Source organism: Lynx rufus, unplaced genomic scaffold (genome assembly GCF_022079265.1).
Source record: "Lynx rufus isolate CCGP_SWC_20201006 ecotype Redwood Valley unplaced genomic scaffold, mLynRuf1.p SCAF_5, whole genome shotgun sequence".
Classification (NCBI taxonomy): Eukaryota; Metazoa; Chordata; class Mammalia; order Carnivora; family Felidae; genus Lynx; species Lynx rufus.
This window is the reverse complement of record NW_025814867.1, coordinates 31293085-31310019: the sequence shown is the minus strand read 5'-3', so window position 1 is coordinate 31310019 and position 16935 is coordinate 31293085.

Below are 16935 nucleotides of genomic sequence, written 5' to 3'. Positions count from 1 at the left end.
TTTCTTTTCTCCCCAGCTGCTTTCAGGAGAGGGGGAAGCTTTCCAGTACTTCCTCCCCCCATCCCCCTCCGCCGCCGTCTCCATCCTCTCTTGGCAAGCAAAAACAGCTCCCTGCCCTCTGTGGCTTCTCTCTCCCCCAGTTCACTTCTCCGCACCACATACCTGCCGAGTTCTGTGGTTCAGGTTGTGCAGGTTGTTGTGCTAATCCTCAAATCAGTTTTCTAGGTGTGCAGGATGGTTTAGTGTTGATCTGGCTGTATTTCAGGGACAAGAGACGCAAAAAAACCTTGCATGCTATTCTGCCATCTTGGCCCCTCCCTCTCTAGAAGTAGTAATCTTTGGGGTCTCTTTCTAATTTGGAGTTTTATAGAATTATGCTTCTAGGAAAAGCTGATACTGGATTCTGGGTACCCCACTTGGAAAGAATCTAGGATGAATCCGCCATATCCCTTGCAGCTTTCTATGTGAATACATCTAACTTATTGCCTGTTGTTCATTTAGTTGGTCAGTGTTGTCTCCTGTGTGCCAAGCCCCAAGCAAGGTCATGTGGAGAAGAGGGGGATCAGAGAGGCTTCTGTCCTCGTAGAGACAAAGCTATAAGAGGGAAAGACTGTACACAAATAGTAGCTATGATGAAAAGTCATCAAGGTTAACAATGTGTTAGAGAACAAACAGCATTATGGGGTTCAGGAGAGCTTGGACAGCATTGTGAAGGCAACAAAGAGACACTGGAGGATTTTAAACAGTGTAGTGACATAATTATGTCAGATAAAGATTGAGGAAAGCTTTGGAATGAGGTGGCATTTCACTTGGTCTGAGAAATAAGGAATAAGGTTTTTATAGCTGGTGAGTGAGTAGGGGGAGGGTATTGTAGCAGGAAAGAATGCTGGGAAAGCAAGAGAGTAGGTGTTAAGAGAACAGCCGATTTCTTATGAGAGACTTGGTAAAACCCCTGAACAACTAGCCTGGAAGCCATCTAGATATGTGCATAGAGCAATAGCATAGGTTTTACAGTTCATTATTGAAGGACTCTTCTGGATGACTCCAATGAAAGAGCCCTTTAACTGAGAGAAATGAGAACATACAGTCCTACAGCTGTGCTTTAGGTGCTTCTCTGTCACCATGGCATCCTGCTTCTCTGGGCCTGCCTTCCCTGGAGTAGCCCCATAATGATGATGCACCAGTCTCATGCTTAAGTACCAGGTTCCAGCATCTGTTCAACTGAGGGGTCCACTTTCAGGATCTGCCAGCTGCCTGATTATTTGGGGGTCAGTTTTAAAATTGAGAAAAGAGCAGGAGAGAGAGAGAGAATTCCAAGCAAACTTGTGCTGTCAGTGTGGAGCCTGATGTGGGGCTTGATTTCACTAACCATGAGATCATGACCTGAGATGAAGTCAAGAGTCAGAAGCTCACCTGACTAAGCCACCCAGGCATATGCTTTCTGATTTGCAACTGCTTTGGTAAATAGGAAATCCCATTCTTGGCCTGTATCTTCCTTTTTTTAGAAATCACATGATGCTTTCATTATCCATACAAATAGCACCACTCTCTGCTTTGCTCCAGAAGCTATGGTGCTGGCTCAGGAGTGTGTCCTAGACACAACTCAGACCTGCCAAGTTAACCCCTGGCAAAGAGAGATGATGACCTTTCTTAAGGTTTTAACCAAGGGGCTGGCTGGTAAAGAAACTACAGCCAATAGCAGCAGAGAAGGCAGCAGGGAATCAAAATGTCTCTGCACATTGACACAGGCAATAGCCATCATCTGTTACTGAGTTAGAACAACCTCTTGACAACCCTGCCTTCTATGAGAGGGCTTATAGATTGAGATTTCAGAGACTCAGCATCTTGAAGAGCATCTTGAAGTTAGCTAGTCAACCTGAGAAAAGCTCTGGCCCCAAGTTTCATCCTATGTTTGACCCAACCTTGCAATTTTAATTGAAAAACCATGATTTTCCACACAGAAGTCACAGTCACTCCTTCATCATAAATCAAGTGACTAAATAGGAATGACTGTTTCTAGATTCTCTATTTTATTCAATCTCTCTACCTTCTAGATATCTGAATTTCATAGGCCAGTAATTTTTTAACTTTTTTTTTTTTTTGAGAGAGAGCATGAGCAGGGAAGAGGGGCAGAGAGAGAGAGAATCCCAAGCAAGCTCCACACCCACTGTGTAGCCCAACATGGGGCTAGATCCCACAACTATGAGATTACTACCTGAGCAAAATCAAGAGTCAGATGCTCAACCAATGAGCCACCCAGGTGCCACTGTTTTGTTGTTTTTAACAGGCATAATACTTAGGCTGCTAGTTCTTGCTTTCTAAGTAAAACTTTTTTGAAGTATAACTTACAAAATATAGTAAGGAAAAAGTACAAGTATACAGCTGATCAATTTTTACAAAGCAAATGCATTCAATCATCCACCACTATGATATATATATTATCAGCACTCTAGAAGCTTCTCTTATGCTCTCTCCCAGTCATTTATTGAATGTTGTATCCATTGAACCCATATCTGTTGGATTCGTTAATGGGAAATTGCTGGTTATAGGGCATGCATATATGCAGCTTCAGTAGATATTGACAAGCATTTCTGCAAAGTGGTTGTATCAATTTCTACTTCCAACAGTTGTTTGTGAAAGTTCCAGCTGATCTACCTCCTTGCCAATATTTTGTCAGTCCTTGTCATTTTAGCCATTCTGGTGGGTATGTAGTTGCAGCTTTTGTGATTCAATTTGTATTTTACTATCCACCATTATAAACTTTTTCATTGAAAAGAGTATTATAAACTTTCCATGTTTGTTTGCCACTTCAATACTGATCATCCTGTTCAAGTTTGTTGCTTACTTTTTGTTGCGTGGTCTGTCTTTAAAAAAATTAATTTGTAAATATATGTTTTTACATATGTAAGATAGGTGATATAACTATACATATATAGTATATATTTGATATACCTACACATATCAAATAAGCATATTGGAAATACTTTCTCCCACTCAGACTTGCCTCTCACATTATAGTATATTTAAATGAGCAGAAGTATTTAGTTGTAATGAAGTCAAATTTATCAACCTTTTCCTTCATGTTTAGTGTTTAGGAAGTATTTTCCTGCCTCAAGGTCATGGATATGTTCTCCTATGTTATCTTCTCTAAAGTGTTATTGTTTTACTTTTCAGATTTAGATCTGTGATCCATCTGGAACTGATTTTTTTTTTTTTTTTTTTTTTTGTAAATGGTGTGAATTGGGGTCAAGATTCTTTTTTACCCCTAAAGGGATATTCAATTGGCCTGGCGATATTACATTAAAAGACCACAATTTCCCCCACGTAAACCACAGTCACACCTTTGTCATAAATTAGGTGACTAAATATAAACAAATTTGTTTATAGACTATTTTGTACTATTGACCCAATTATGCATATAGGTAGCATGCCACACAGTCTTACATGTATCGGCTTTCCAAAAATCTTGCTATTTAGTTTAGTAGTGGAAGTACTCTAATTTTTTGTCTTGGCTCTTTCTGGCTCTTTGCCTTTCCACATCAATGTTAGATTCAGCTTGTCAGTGTCTACAAAGATACATTTTAATTCTACTGTCACACTCAACCTGTCCAAGATTTATTATTTTTCCAGTCACTATTCATTTTGTTTTCCCTACATATTTATTCTTTTGGATTCTCTTTACTCATTTCCATTTTTCCTGTTTATATATGAGGTCATTTTCCTTCTGCTATAGAACCTCATTTAGCATTTATTTCTTTTAAAGTGAGCCACCTAATGAAAATTGCTTGCTTCTAACAGTCTTAAATGTCTTTATTTTTTTTTTTATTTTTGAAGGTTATATTTGTTGGGTATATATAATCCTGGGTTGAATCTTTTCTTTCATGATGTTAAAGATGATTTTTCAGTCTTCCTTTTCCATCATTTCCATTAAGAGTAATCTGCCAGTTTTATTGGGTTGTTTATTTCTGATTGTTTTCCCAGATTTTCTTTTCATTTTAATTGTGAAAACTTTCCTATTTTGTGCATAGGCATGCTTTTATGTATATTTAACCTGTCTGGGGTTTATAGAGATTCTTAAATCAGTGGACTGATGTCTTTTAATCAGTTTTGGCCATTTTTCTTTCAATATTGCTTTGGTATCATTCTCTCTTTTCTTTTTCTTTTCAGATCTCAGTTATACACATGTTAGACCTTTTAAACTTGTCCTGTATACTGTATGTACTCTCTTCTATATTTACCATCCCTTTTTCTCTCTGTTTCTCTTTGTATATTTTTATTGTCCTGCTATTTCCAGTTCATTAATCCTTTCTTTTGCTGTGTCTGGTCTGCTGTTAAAGTCATTTTTATTAAATATTAAATAATTAAATATTCATTTAATTATTCATTTTTGTCATTGTATCTGTCAGTTTTAAATTTTCCATTTGATTCCCTTCTATAGATTCTGATAAGATTCTGATAAAATTCTCCATTCTCTATTTTCTTGAAAATATTAACAACTAGTTGTTTTAAAACCTGAATCTGATAATTTCAAAATGTTCATTTGTAGGTTTGTTTCCATTTTTTTTTTCTCTTCTGGTTTTGGTAATTTCATACCAAATCTTGTCATGCTTGATTATATTTTATGGAATACTGGACGATGTATAGCAAACATTGTCTTTCTGTACAAATGAAAAATTGTAGAGATTCCGTTTGATATTATTTTCCTCCACAGAAGATTCAATTTTCTCTTGTCCAGTAGTTAAGGGCAGGTAACCTCAATCTTATAATGCATAAAAATGTTTCAAAACTTGGTTTCATGCTTTGGAGGACACATCTATTCTCATTTGCCTTAATCCTGGGGCAGAGCATTTTAGAGGTCTCAACTGAAAACATGCTTTGTTTATCAGGACTTCTCTTTGGTGGGCCCAAAACTTTGAAATAAACTAGCACCAGTACACAAACTAGCATTTGGTCACCGCCCCCCCCCCCCCCCGCCCCGCCTCGGCCTCCACACTGGCTTCTCTGAGGATGGATAACCAATTCCCATCCATTGGAAATTGTCTGCTAATAGACCTAGGTCCACACACAGGAATTACATCCCGCCTTTGCTACCTCATAGTCCACCTCCATCCCATCTTCATTTCCACTCAGTGGAACTATTCTATCCCACCCTTCCAAGATATTCTCATTCTATCCCACCTCCATTCTATACCTGTCTCTGCCCTATACTCTATGATTAGTTGAGGAATCTCATTCATTTAGTCTCTTCCTATGACCCTTACTAGCTTCAGGGAACCACCCAGATTTCTGTCTCCCAGATACACAGTGCATTGGACCAGGCCTTGGGGAGCTGCCTTTCTATATATCACTGTGAGATGCACTTGGGTCACAGCAAAAATTGTTATCTGTTCCCCTCCAAGAACCATCAGTATCATCCCCTGAAGTTCTGCTGTTCCACACATCCCTGGTTACAGCAGTCACTGGCAAAAACCAAACCTTCCAGGGCATCCATAATCTCCTATATTCTCATTGCTGAGCTGTTTTGTATATCTCCCAATCGGACCCAACATCTCTGCCTCTCTTTCAATTCCTCCCTCTGTGCCTTCTTGAACACTATGCAATTATGCTTTCCTGTACCCCCATGTTTTCTCAGAACATTCTTTGCATTTAGGGAACCAGGTTGCCCATTTAGACATTAAGGGGCAGAGGCAAGCCATTCCTGCTATGCCCTGCCTGAATTCCTGTCTCACAGGATTCAGCATGTAAAATACTTTTTTTGTTTTACACCACTAAATTGTGAGTGGTTTATTATATAGCAATAGGTAATCAGAACAGAGCCAAGCCAGTCCCTGGAATATAAATAACAGTTTTATGCTAAGGAGTCATACATTTCCACACTAAGCCTAAACTTCTTTTCTGAGCCACAGATTCAAATATCCAACTGCCTACTTGACATTTGCACTTGAATGTCTAACAGCTATCTCAAGTTAATATTGAATAATCTTGAATTTCTGACCCCTAAACCTGCCCTTACCTCACTCCCAGTCTCCTCATTTTAGTGAATGGCAAAAATCTCTACTTTGTCTTTTACCCCCACATCCAGCCATTTGCAGGGTCTGCCCACCTGTGTTCACTTCCAGAGCTCAGAAACCTCTCATCTTGCACCTGTGTTTCTGCAAGAATTTCTAACTGGCCACAGTGCCACAGAACTCAGTCTTCCTTGCCTCTCCACCTTGCTGTTCACTGAGTGATTATTCTAAGATATAAGTCTTGTAGGCTCATTGCCCAGGCCTAAAACACTTTGGTGGTTCCTCAGTGCTTAATACAATAAAACTCAAAGTCCTTGTATTCGCATGTGGGAAACTTCATAATCTGATCTCTTCATGGTCTGAGCCCAGCCTCCTTATCTCCATCCTGCTTTGCTCTAGCTATACAGAATTACCAGGTTCCCTGAACATGATGCTGTCTTTCATGTTCACCATTGAGCCTTGTTCATGTTATTCATTTGGCCTGGCATTTCCCCTTCCTCTTCTCCTGCCAGGTACTGGAAAATTATATCCTCCTAGATTGTGCTCAGATGCCACCTTTTTGTCATGCAGTCTCTAACCTCTACTACCTGAAATAGCTGGAAGCTACTTCCTCATTCCATTGTGAATTGCATACTCATGTCATAGTACATTTAGAAAGCAGAGAGGCAAAAAATCAATACAATATTTTCAATTTGTCTTGCTTCCTTCTATTTTATCTCTGTGTCTGTTTAATGTGTATGTATACGTGTGTATGTATTTGTAATTATAGCCTTTATGCAGTTTGTATCCTACTTCTTTCACTTAACACAGTATCAACTGAGCATTATTAAAAGAGTGAAAACCTGGGGTTCCTGGGTGGCTCAGTCGACTAAGAATCTGACTCTTGATTTCAGCTCCTGTCATGATCTCACAGTTCATGAGTTCAAGCCCCACATTGGGCTCTATGCTGATAGTACAGACCCTGCTTAGGATTCTGTCTCTCTCCCTCTCTCTCTCTGCCCCTCCCCTGATTGTGCTCTTTTTTTCTCTCTCCCAAATTAAAGAAATAAACTTTAAAAATTTTTTAAAAAGAGTGAAAACCTGAAAACAATACAAAGACTCAAGAGTAGGGAATGGTTAAGTAAGTTATATTATCATCTTGTTATGAAGTCATTACAAGTTATGATAATAATCATATTCATGAGCCAAAGCATGCAATATTAAGATGTCAGTTATCCCCAAATTGACCTATAGATTCAACACAATCCTAATCAAAATGCCAGCAGGTCATTTGTTGAGATTGACAAGCTGTTTGTAAAATTTATATGGAAAGGCAAAGGACCTAGTATAATCAAAACATTTTGAAAGGGAATACAATTGGAGGACTTATATTACTTGATTTCAAAACTTGCTATATATATATTATATATATAGTATATATAGTATATATATATAATATATATATATTGCTCTTACTATATAAAGCTATAGTAATCGAGACAGTGGGGTATTGATATAGGGATAGACATATAGATCAATGAAACAGAAGAGTCTAGAAAGAATTCTACATATATATAGTCAATTGGTTGTCAACAAAGATGCCAAGGTAATTCAATGGAGAAAGTGTAGTCTTTTTAACAAATAGTCCTGGATATCCATATGCAAAATGATGAATCTTGGATCTCAGACAATAAATAAACATTAATTTGCGATATATCAGAGACCTAAATGTAAGAGCTAAAACAACAAAACCTTTAGAAGAAAACTGTCTGTAGCCCATGGTTACATTATGGCACAAAAAGCACAAATCATAAAGTTAAATTGAACCTCGCCAAAGTTAAAAACTTTTTTTCTTAGAAACTTAAATGTGAATAGGCAAGCCATGGAGTAGGAGAAAATAGTTGTGAAACTGATGTTTGATATTTGATGAAATGCTTTTATCAAGAACATATAAAGAATTTTTACCACTTAATAATAAGAAGACAAATAACCTGACTTAATAACAGGCACAGTATTTGAACAGATATTTTACTGAAGAAGTATGTGAAAAGCATTCTGAGCACAATCAGTAACTGATCTGACCCCAGCCTCCATTCTTAAGTTAAAGCCACAAAGAGCTATCACTGCACATGTGTTATAATGGCTGCAATGAGAAGAATGAACTACCAAGAGTGGTGAGGGTATGGAGCAACCAGAGCTCTTATTCATTGCTTATGGGCTTGCAAAGTAGAGCATCCACTAGGAAAACAGTTTGGCAGTTTCTTAGAAAATTAACAAACGCTCAAAATATGACCCAGAAATCCCACTGCTAGGTATTTATCCAAAAGAAATGAAATCATATATCAATACAAAGACTTTTATGTTAATGTTTCTCTGTAATAGCCCCAAGTTGGAAACAACCTACATATCTATCACTGGTGAATGGATACTGTGGTGCATCCATATAATGGAATTCTACTCAGCAATAAAAAGGAACAGACTACTCATACATACAATAGCATGGATGAATCTCAAACATTGTGCTGTGTGAAAGAAGCCAGATACAAAAGGTATAAAATGTGTGATCCAACTTACAGAAAATTGTAGAAAAAGCAAAGCTATAGTGACAAAACAGATCAGAGGGTGCTAGGGTCTGGGGACTAGGGAAGGAGACTCTGAAGGAGTGTAGGGACCCTTTGGGGTGATGCAAATGTTCTGTATTGTGGTTGTAATGTGTTTATGTGACTGTGTATGTTTGTTAGGTTTGATTATGTAGTCCACTTAAAACTGGTGAATTTTATGAATCATAAAACATACCTTAATAAAACTGATAAAAACTTAGAAGTTCACTAAATCTGGGGTTACAAATATGACTAGTAACAAGGAAGTTGTAGATTGCTAGTCTTGTTACCTCGTCTGTAATTTGTGCACATTAGTTTTGCCTTTTTATGGGCAACTATTATTGGTTTGCATGCCTACTTCTGCTGACTGTGGGTTCTTCAAGACTGCAGCTTTGTTTATTCATCTTTGTATTCCCCTAGGACTCAGCCAGGGCCTAACACAGAGTATGTGCTCTATAAATGTTCCCTCCATTCAATCAAAAAATATTTATTGCGACAAATGTTTAATGATCGTCAGTTCTATAATTACTAAACCTAACTTACATTGCTGCTCACCTCTTTGAGTCTGGTGGGACCTAGTCCTCGCAGATGCTGTTCTTGGTGGAAAGCTGTAAGAATGAGGAATTTATTTTACTTTGCAAACGCTTGTATAGTGCTTGTTCTAAAGGCTTTAAAAACATTAAATCCTTGCAAAAACCCTAGAGTGTAGGGAACATTATCATTATTCCCATTTTTCAGAAGAGGCAGCTGAAGATGTTAAGAATTTGCCCCAGTTTACATGTCGAGTAGATGGTGAAGGCAGGATCTGAATCCAGCTACAAAGTCCGTCTCTAACCTACTGTACCTGGGCATGAAATGAACCCATGTTGGTGATGTTTGTCCTAGAGAAGCCCCTCTGCAGACATACCTCTGTGCCTCTTCCTGACTATGCCTGCTATGGTCACCCCTTACCTAGTCCTGCTGCCTTCTGTTTTCATGGTGTTTAAAACCCTTACCCTCCCTGCTTTCTGGCTCTGGCCCTCTCTTCTGTGGTCCCATTCTCTGAGAGTTGACTCCTTTCAAGGGAGGGTTAGAGAGTGAGGCCCAGGGCATTCTCTGGGTTGGCCTCAGAACCCTGTCTGGGCACCTGACTCCGTGGATGGCCCCAGTGGGCACAGCCAACCTTCTATTGGCTGGCCATCTCCTCAGTCTATTCCAGGAGTCTGGGGTCAGACAGTTATTGCTGTCCATGGAGGGTCCAGGGACCAGCAATTAGTCAGACCTGCTCCAGAGAGGCTGAGTTGATATAGGGAGTGTTGTGCCAGAGACCAGAGCAACATCCCCTTTCTCCCCAGAACTCAGAGATGGCCGGGCTGCTCACTTAACATCTTGAGGATTTGGAGAAGCAGTTAAGACTTTGCTAGGAAGAATCTATTTGAGGGAAGATAATGCAATGTTTATGCTCTCTTCTTAGCCAAAACATTCACATTCATTAAAAATGAAACCCCACCTCCTTTTTCTCATTGTAAGCACTTGCTGCCTTCCCCCTGCCCGATGCAGAGTGTGCGTGTGTTTGGGAGGGAGTGGGTATTAGTAGGAGGCTGGGAGTGTCAAGTCGACAATCTCGTAGTGTAATAATGGAGCAGGCAGATTCAGTGACGCCCAACTCAAATTAGTCACGAGTAAATGCATGATCATCAGCGTTCAGGCACTAGGGGATTCCTCCTATTTAGCAAAGGAAGGTGTCACAAACAACAGCTAAGAGAGAACTATATTTCAAGTTGGGGGAGTGCTAATTTTTACTTTTTTTTTCCTAGAAAAAGATTATAAAAACGTAAAACAAAAATATTCAACTTGAAAAATACTTTGTAATTATATGTCATAAAATAATTAGGTCATGGCAAATTAGCACAAATGTTTACAGCAAAATTGCCATGTAAAACATTATCGGTAATATTATGCTAATTGCTGCAGAAGCAAAAGCTGATTATGTTTCGGCAGGATTAAAATTTGCCACGTCTGCATTTCTCTCCAGCTTCCCCAGTTTTCCATGAGGGTACCACCCTATGATTACCATAGGTGCTGAACCGCCCATCTTTGAGGCCCTGAATCTATAAAGGGAACTTTCTGAAGACTAGGCTAAGACCATCTGTATAAAAGAATTCGTGAAAGTGCTCTTGTAGTCCAGTGGAAGCTCTCCAATTCTCCATGCCCAGAATGGTCCCTTTTGGGGGGTGGAGCCTGGGGGGGGGGATGCCCAGTGTGCTCTGAGAAGCAGAGAAGACATGGGGTTGGCTGCAAAGGATCTCAGAGGAGGTCCCCTGGGCTACCTGGCACTTCTCACAGTTGAATGTGCACACCAATCTGTTAAAATAGAGGTTCCGTTTCAGCGTGTCTGGGGCGGGGCCTGGGATTCTGCATTTTCAGCAAGCTCCCAGGGAATGCTGGGTGCCAGCGGTCCACAGACTGCACTTTGAGTCACAAAGCCCTGGAAGAAATCTTGTCTGGCGTTGCAAAATCAAATGTATTTGGGAGCCAGGTGGGCAGTGAGTGATGGTGACAATAACAAGACAATTTGGGATAGCAGAGCCTATGACGATTGGAGAGGGCAAGTTGGTCCATTAAAGGTGTTCAAGGGCAAGGGAAAGAGGCAGAGGGGTAGAGGAAGCAGAGAGGGAGGCAGCACCCTGCTAGCTGGATCGATGAGTCTGAGACCTTGATTCTAACCCAAGCTAATCCTGAATAAACTCAGGTCTGAGGACCAGAAGTGACTTGTCCAAAGCCCACTGCTGGCTCATGGGCAGCCAGGGCCCAGTTCTTCCTGCTTCCTAATGGTAACGGCAGCCTGTGCTGGACCTCACTTGACTGGGAGACAAGACGGTCGAAACTTGGGGGAGCACACCTATGTGTGCTCAGTGCTCCGTGTCCTCCAAGAGGGCCAGGCCTTCCTGCTGCTATATAGTAGTGTCCTAAGCTCCTCAGGAGGCTCCTGCCACTTCCTATTGTGACAGGTGTGTTCACAGCTCCCCAGTCAATGGGAAGTTGTCTGTTTATCTTGCTGCCTTGGCCTCCTTGAAAGGCCTTGGGCCAGTCGCTGTCCTCCAGGCCTCAGTTTCTCACCTGCGAAATAGAATACCAAATACCAGGAGTAGCAATGTTGGGGAGAAGTGTCTTTCTGACCCCCTAAGGAAGGCACCTGGTCAGAGGAGCCCCCCTGTCCAGGTGAAACCTCACAGAGGCTCGCTTTCTGGGCTGCTCACTGCTGCAGAGAAGTCACCTGCCTGCAGGGGCGGGGCTCTGGGTTAGACTTCAAGCTGGGGCTCCATGGTCTTGCTTTAGCTACAATGTATGGGATACCATTTAATGCCCTGTACACTCTCACTTTATCCCTGCTCAAGTGGCTGGCTCTCGCCTCGGGCTCCACAGGACTTCATGTTTTAGTTCATGAGGCCTATTAATTCTCATAATAGCATTCCCATCTGTGCCAGGCACTGGGCTCAGGTCTTTATAGAGATGATCTCTTTTCCTCCTCAAAACAATAGGAGATTCTCTTACTATTCCCATCTCGCAGATGAGCATATTGAAGCACAGAGAGGTTAAGCAACTTGTCCAAAGCCACACAGACACAGCCAGGGCTGCGGTCTACGGTCATACATGTGTCACCATTATAGGCTGCTGCTCTTCATCCCCACTCTGCCGTCTGCAAGGCCCAAGGGAGCAGGGGCTGTCATTGTCTCCCTTGCAGGCCTGGTGTGTGGTGAACCAAATGCCTGGCACCTAATATTTGTTAATGTAGCATGAACCTTCTTTTGTGTTGGCTTTCTTCCTCCTCCAAGAATGATTCCTGAATCTCACAAAGGGAAGGTCTTTGTAAGAAAAGATATTTATTTTCCCAAATTCAGTCCCCTCAACACAGGCTGCTGCATAGAATTTCCAGAACATCTGAGGGCTTGTGAAGCCCGCAGGTTCCTGCCCACCATTTCCCCTTGTTTTTGCATTTTGAACATGAAATCCGCAAAGTATAGTCCAACTGCTTCACATTATTTCCTTCTGCTTAGAATCATAACCCTCTTGATTATGTTTTTCCTTTTTATTATTTATTGTATGCCCTGGGGGATTTTCATTTTAACCAAGACACTGGTGCAATTGCAAAATGGCAAAGAATGATTTGTAAGGAGATCAGTGTTGGGAGCTTATTAAAACATGTATTTAGGGGATGGTTTGGAAATAGGAAAGAGAAATCTCTTGGGAAAGGAGATATTTTTCAGGAGTTGAGAGGAAATCATGGAACATGAGGGAGGGAAAAGAAGGGAAAGTAAGACAGATGGGAGGGATATTTAAGAAATAAAATTGAGAGGAAAACAAGAGGTAAGTGGAGGAAATAAATGTGAAAAAAATCACAGGTAGGAAAACAAACAAAAATCCTCAGAACTGAAACATGATAAATTTAATTTCATTTGGAGCAGAATGAAGATTGTCCCCCCTCCAACTTGCAAGCTCCTGGATGGGTTTGGGCCATCAGCTGGATTATTTGGATGTTTTCTCTGAAGCATTCTTGAAATTCACACAGCCCAGGGAGGAGGGGGGTGGTCTTTGTCCTCTCTCTAGAAATGCCAGGTCAACCAGGTATCTCATGCACCCAAAGAAACCTGCAGCACCCCTTTCACAGAGAGCATCTGGGGACCCCATCTGCCATGAAGGGCAGGTCTGGAGGAACTGTGTTGTGTGAGCTTCACACAGAGATGACTCCTATCCCTCCTCCAGGGTCTCCTCCATCTCAGTGGTGCCTCCTGGATGTGGTGGCCCAGATCCCCTTCCCAGCAGCGCAGCTGAGGCAAGAAGATGGCTCCCTTCTCTCTCAGATGCTCCCCACACCCCTCCTGCACTGTGGCCCTCCTCCCAGGCCCCCAGTGGCCTCCACAGAGCCTCTTCATTGTGCCCTGTGATTTACTGGCCATGGGCAGCCAGGCCCAGAGCACCTCTACAGAGGCTTTCCCCAGGTGTGCTCAGGAAGGGGCGTTGAGGAGAGATGTTTCCACACAGGGAGCAGAAGAGCCAGTTTCCAAAGGCTCCAAGCGGTTCTGGGGCTCATCAGCAAATCCATATTTAGAGGCCCCGGGCAGGCTGCTTGACAGACCACCAACCTCGCCTCCCCATGCAGTTAAACAGCAGTCAATCAGGGGACAGCAGAAGGCAATTTGTTTTCTTCAGACCTCTGTGAAATGAGGATGGGAGAATTCTTGAATTCTTGAGCTTCTGTGGAGAAATGATTTGGCAATGAAGAGTCTTGGGAATCTGAGATGCACGTTTTATTATGCCATTTTAAGAAAGAATGCCACCAAGCTCCTGTTCCCTGTTGTCTCTGGGGCTGGCCATTTTCTGTACCTACTGCTTTCAGAGTCTCAGATCACCACGTCTCTGACACACATCAACACGTGTGCACACGTGCACACCCACGCACAGCACACCGCCATCATCCATGGTTGTCCCACACACTTGGCTCTCAGGAGCAGCCAGAGCTCCCCTCGGAGCCTCCCCTCAGCCTTCCAAGTGGGCGACTGTGTGCCCAGTCATCGAAGTCCACAGCAGCCCAGGGGCAGGAGTGGATGTGCACATTATTAACCTGTGGTACACAACCTAATGGCCCCCACCCAAAGATGTCCATGTCCTAATCCTCAGAATCTGTGTGTATGTCACCTTAGACAGCAAAAACGACTTTGCAGGTGTGATTAAGTTAGGGATCTTGAGAATATTCTGGACTATCAGGGTGGGTCCAATGTAACCACAAGGGTCACTATAAGATGGAGGCAGGAGAGTCCTGAGAGGAGATGTGACAGTGGGGGTAGTCTGAGCCGTGTGGGGCCACAATCCAAGGAATGTAGGTGGCTTCTTGACACTGGAAGAGGCAAAGAATGGATTCTCCCCTATAGTCTCCAGAAGGTATGCAGCACTTAGATTTTAGTCTGGCTAGACCCAGTTCAGAGTTCTGACATCCAGAACAATGAGGTAATAAATTTGTATTGTTTTAAGCCATTAAATTTGTGGGAATTGGTTACAACAGCAATAACAACCAGTTATTGCTAGTTACTGCTAATACTAGCAAACTAGTACTGCTTGGGGCATGGCCTTCATGACAGGCGGGGAGAGACTCCCCTTCTGTCGCTGAGGCAGCAGGGGGGAAGTTAGGGATAGGTGGGGTTCAGTCCTGTGTCGTGAGGTTCTAAGAGTTGGAGGAAGACTGGTTGTCAGAGTGTAGAACTGTGGCAGAAAGCTAGAGAGGTTTCAAATTTAAACCCTGATGGATTCAAGATTCTGGGAAAACCAATCATGAATAGCCCTGAAGCTTGAGAGTGAGCAGGCTGCCTGTATAGAAAGGGCAGACAGGGGAGGAGCCAGCACAGTCATCCAGTCTGTTAGCAGCAGGAAATATGGCCTAGGCAGGTGGGCTGGGGACAGACAGGCTAACAGGAGGATGGAGCTCTTTCAGACCTTCATTTTTTTTTTTTTATCTCTGCAGTTCCCTTGGCTGACTGATGACCAGAATCATCTGGGTGCCTAATAAAAATACAGTTTTGGGTCCTGTCCTTGGGTACTTGAGCTCAGTTGTAGGTATTTTCTGTTGCACACAGTGTGGTATCTTGTGCCCTCTGAACCCCAGCCATGTGCACAGGGTCCCCATGGCTGGTTCCTGACTCAGATTTCCATCTGCCCTCCAGTCATCTACTCCCACCTCAGCCCAGAGTTCCTCATTTGGTGGCGTTCTGACCCATTCTGTGGTGGTCAGTAGGTAACTGTCCTGAGATGGCACCCCATCCCCTCAGTTCTCCATCCCAGTCCTGTCCAGCCTAGGTTTCACTCCCGTGTCAGTCAGCTGACTGAGCAAGGTCGCAGCTTGATGTCCGTGAGCTCAGAGGGTCTGGACAGCCTCTGCTTCTACAAATATACCACATATTTACACCATCCTCAGCCTTTACTATACTGCTAGAGACTCTTGTATTTACAAAAATTATCTACCCATCTAGCTAGCCATCTATTATCTATGTATTATGTATATATACACGTGTCTATATCTATATGGATATAGATATATCCATCCATCCATCTATCCATCTATCATTTATCTATCTACCTATGTACTTTAGGTCTTGATCTTGGAGGTCAGGGAAACATGACGTACAAATTAAGATGGCTGGCTGGATTGGAATCCAGTTGTTTTTTTTAATTTTTTAAGTTTACTTATTTTGAGAGAGACAGAGATGGTGTGAGTGGGGGAGGGGAAGAGAGAGAATAGAATCCCAAGCAGGCTCTGCACTGTTAGCGTGGAGCCAGATGCAGGGCTTGAACTCACAAAACTGTGAGATCATGACCTGAGCCAAAACCAAGTCAGACGCTTAACCAACTGAGCCACCCAGGCACCCTAGAATCCACTTCTTTAATAGTTCTTAACTGTTTGACCTCAAGTAAATTTCTTATCTATAATTAACAATAATACCTAGCACACAGTGTTCTTGCCAAGAGAAAATGAACTAATTTATGTAAAAATGTTAGAACAGCTGGCAAGATACAAGGGCTCAATAAATGTTAAGTATTATTATTTGGGCTAGCCTTTAAGAGATATTTATATGGGAAAGGAAATTTTTTGAATTCCCCAAGTTTGATTGACACTTTATTGTAAAGCTCTCCTCTTGCCAGTGTGCCTCAGGGCAGCCCTTCAAACCGGGAGTGAGAGAGTGATTTCAAACTCAGCCCACCTTTCTGGCCCTGCATCCTTTTTAGAGTTGAGCAAAGGAGTAGGAAGAAGTTCCACAGGCAGAGAGCGGAGGGCGGGAGTGCCCCAGGTCACGGAGGGGCAGTGGAGGGTGGCCGGTGGGAATCTAATCCCCACACCATCTGCTTGCTGATGCTCCCCTCTGTCCCCTTCTTTCAGGAGCAAGACATTCTGAGCAGGGGTGATGGAGGGCCCTGCAGACAGGTGGCCTCAGCCCTTCATGCCAGAGTTTTCAATTATGATGCCAGTCAATGGGAGAGAGAGGAGGGCGAAAATGAAAATGGACTATTTGGTTAGCGCTCTGACAAGCCATGAATCAAAACCAAGTGAAATTGCTCTGGGGTCTCCGGGCCTGTCAGCCTTCACCATCCATTCTGCTTGCCCCTCGGCAGTGTAATTCTGCATGCAGCCAACACTGTTCGCAGGAAAGCAGGCCCCGTGTACTGTGTGGCTGGGCCTTTCCCTGCCGCCATGCCGCACACCTCAGGCAGGTATGGCTAGCTGGTCTCTAGGCGGAGCAGAGGAGGTGGGGGGAAGTCAGTGGGAGGGGCTGTCAGCAGTGTGCACATTAAAATGTGTGACCCCCATCACAGGGCTGCGG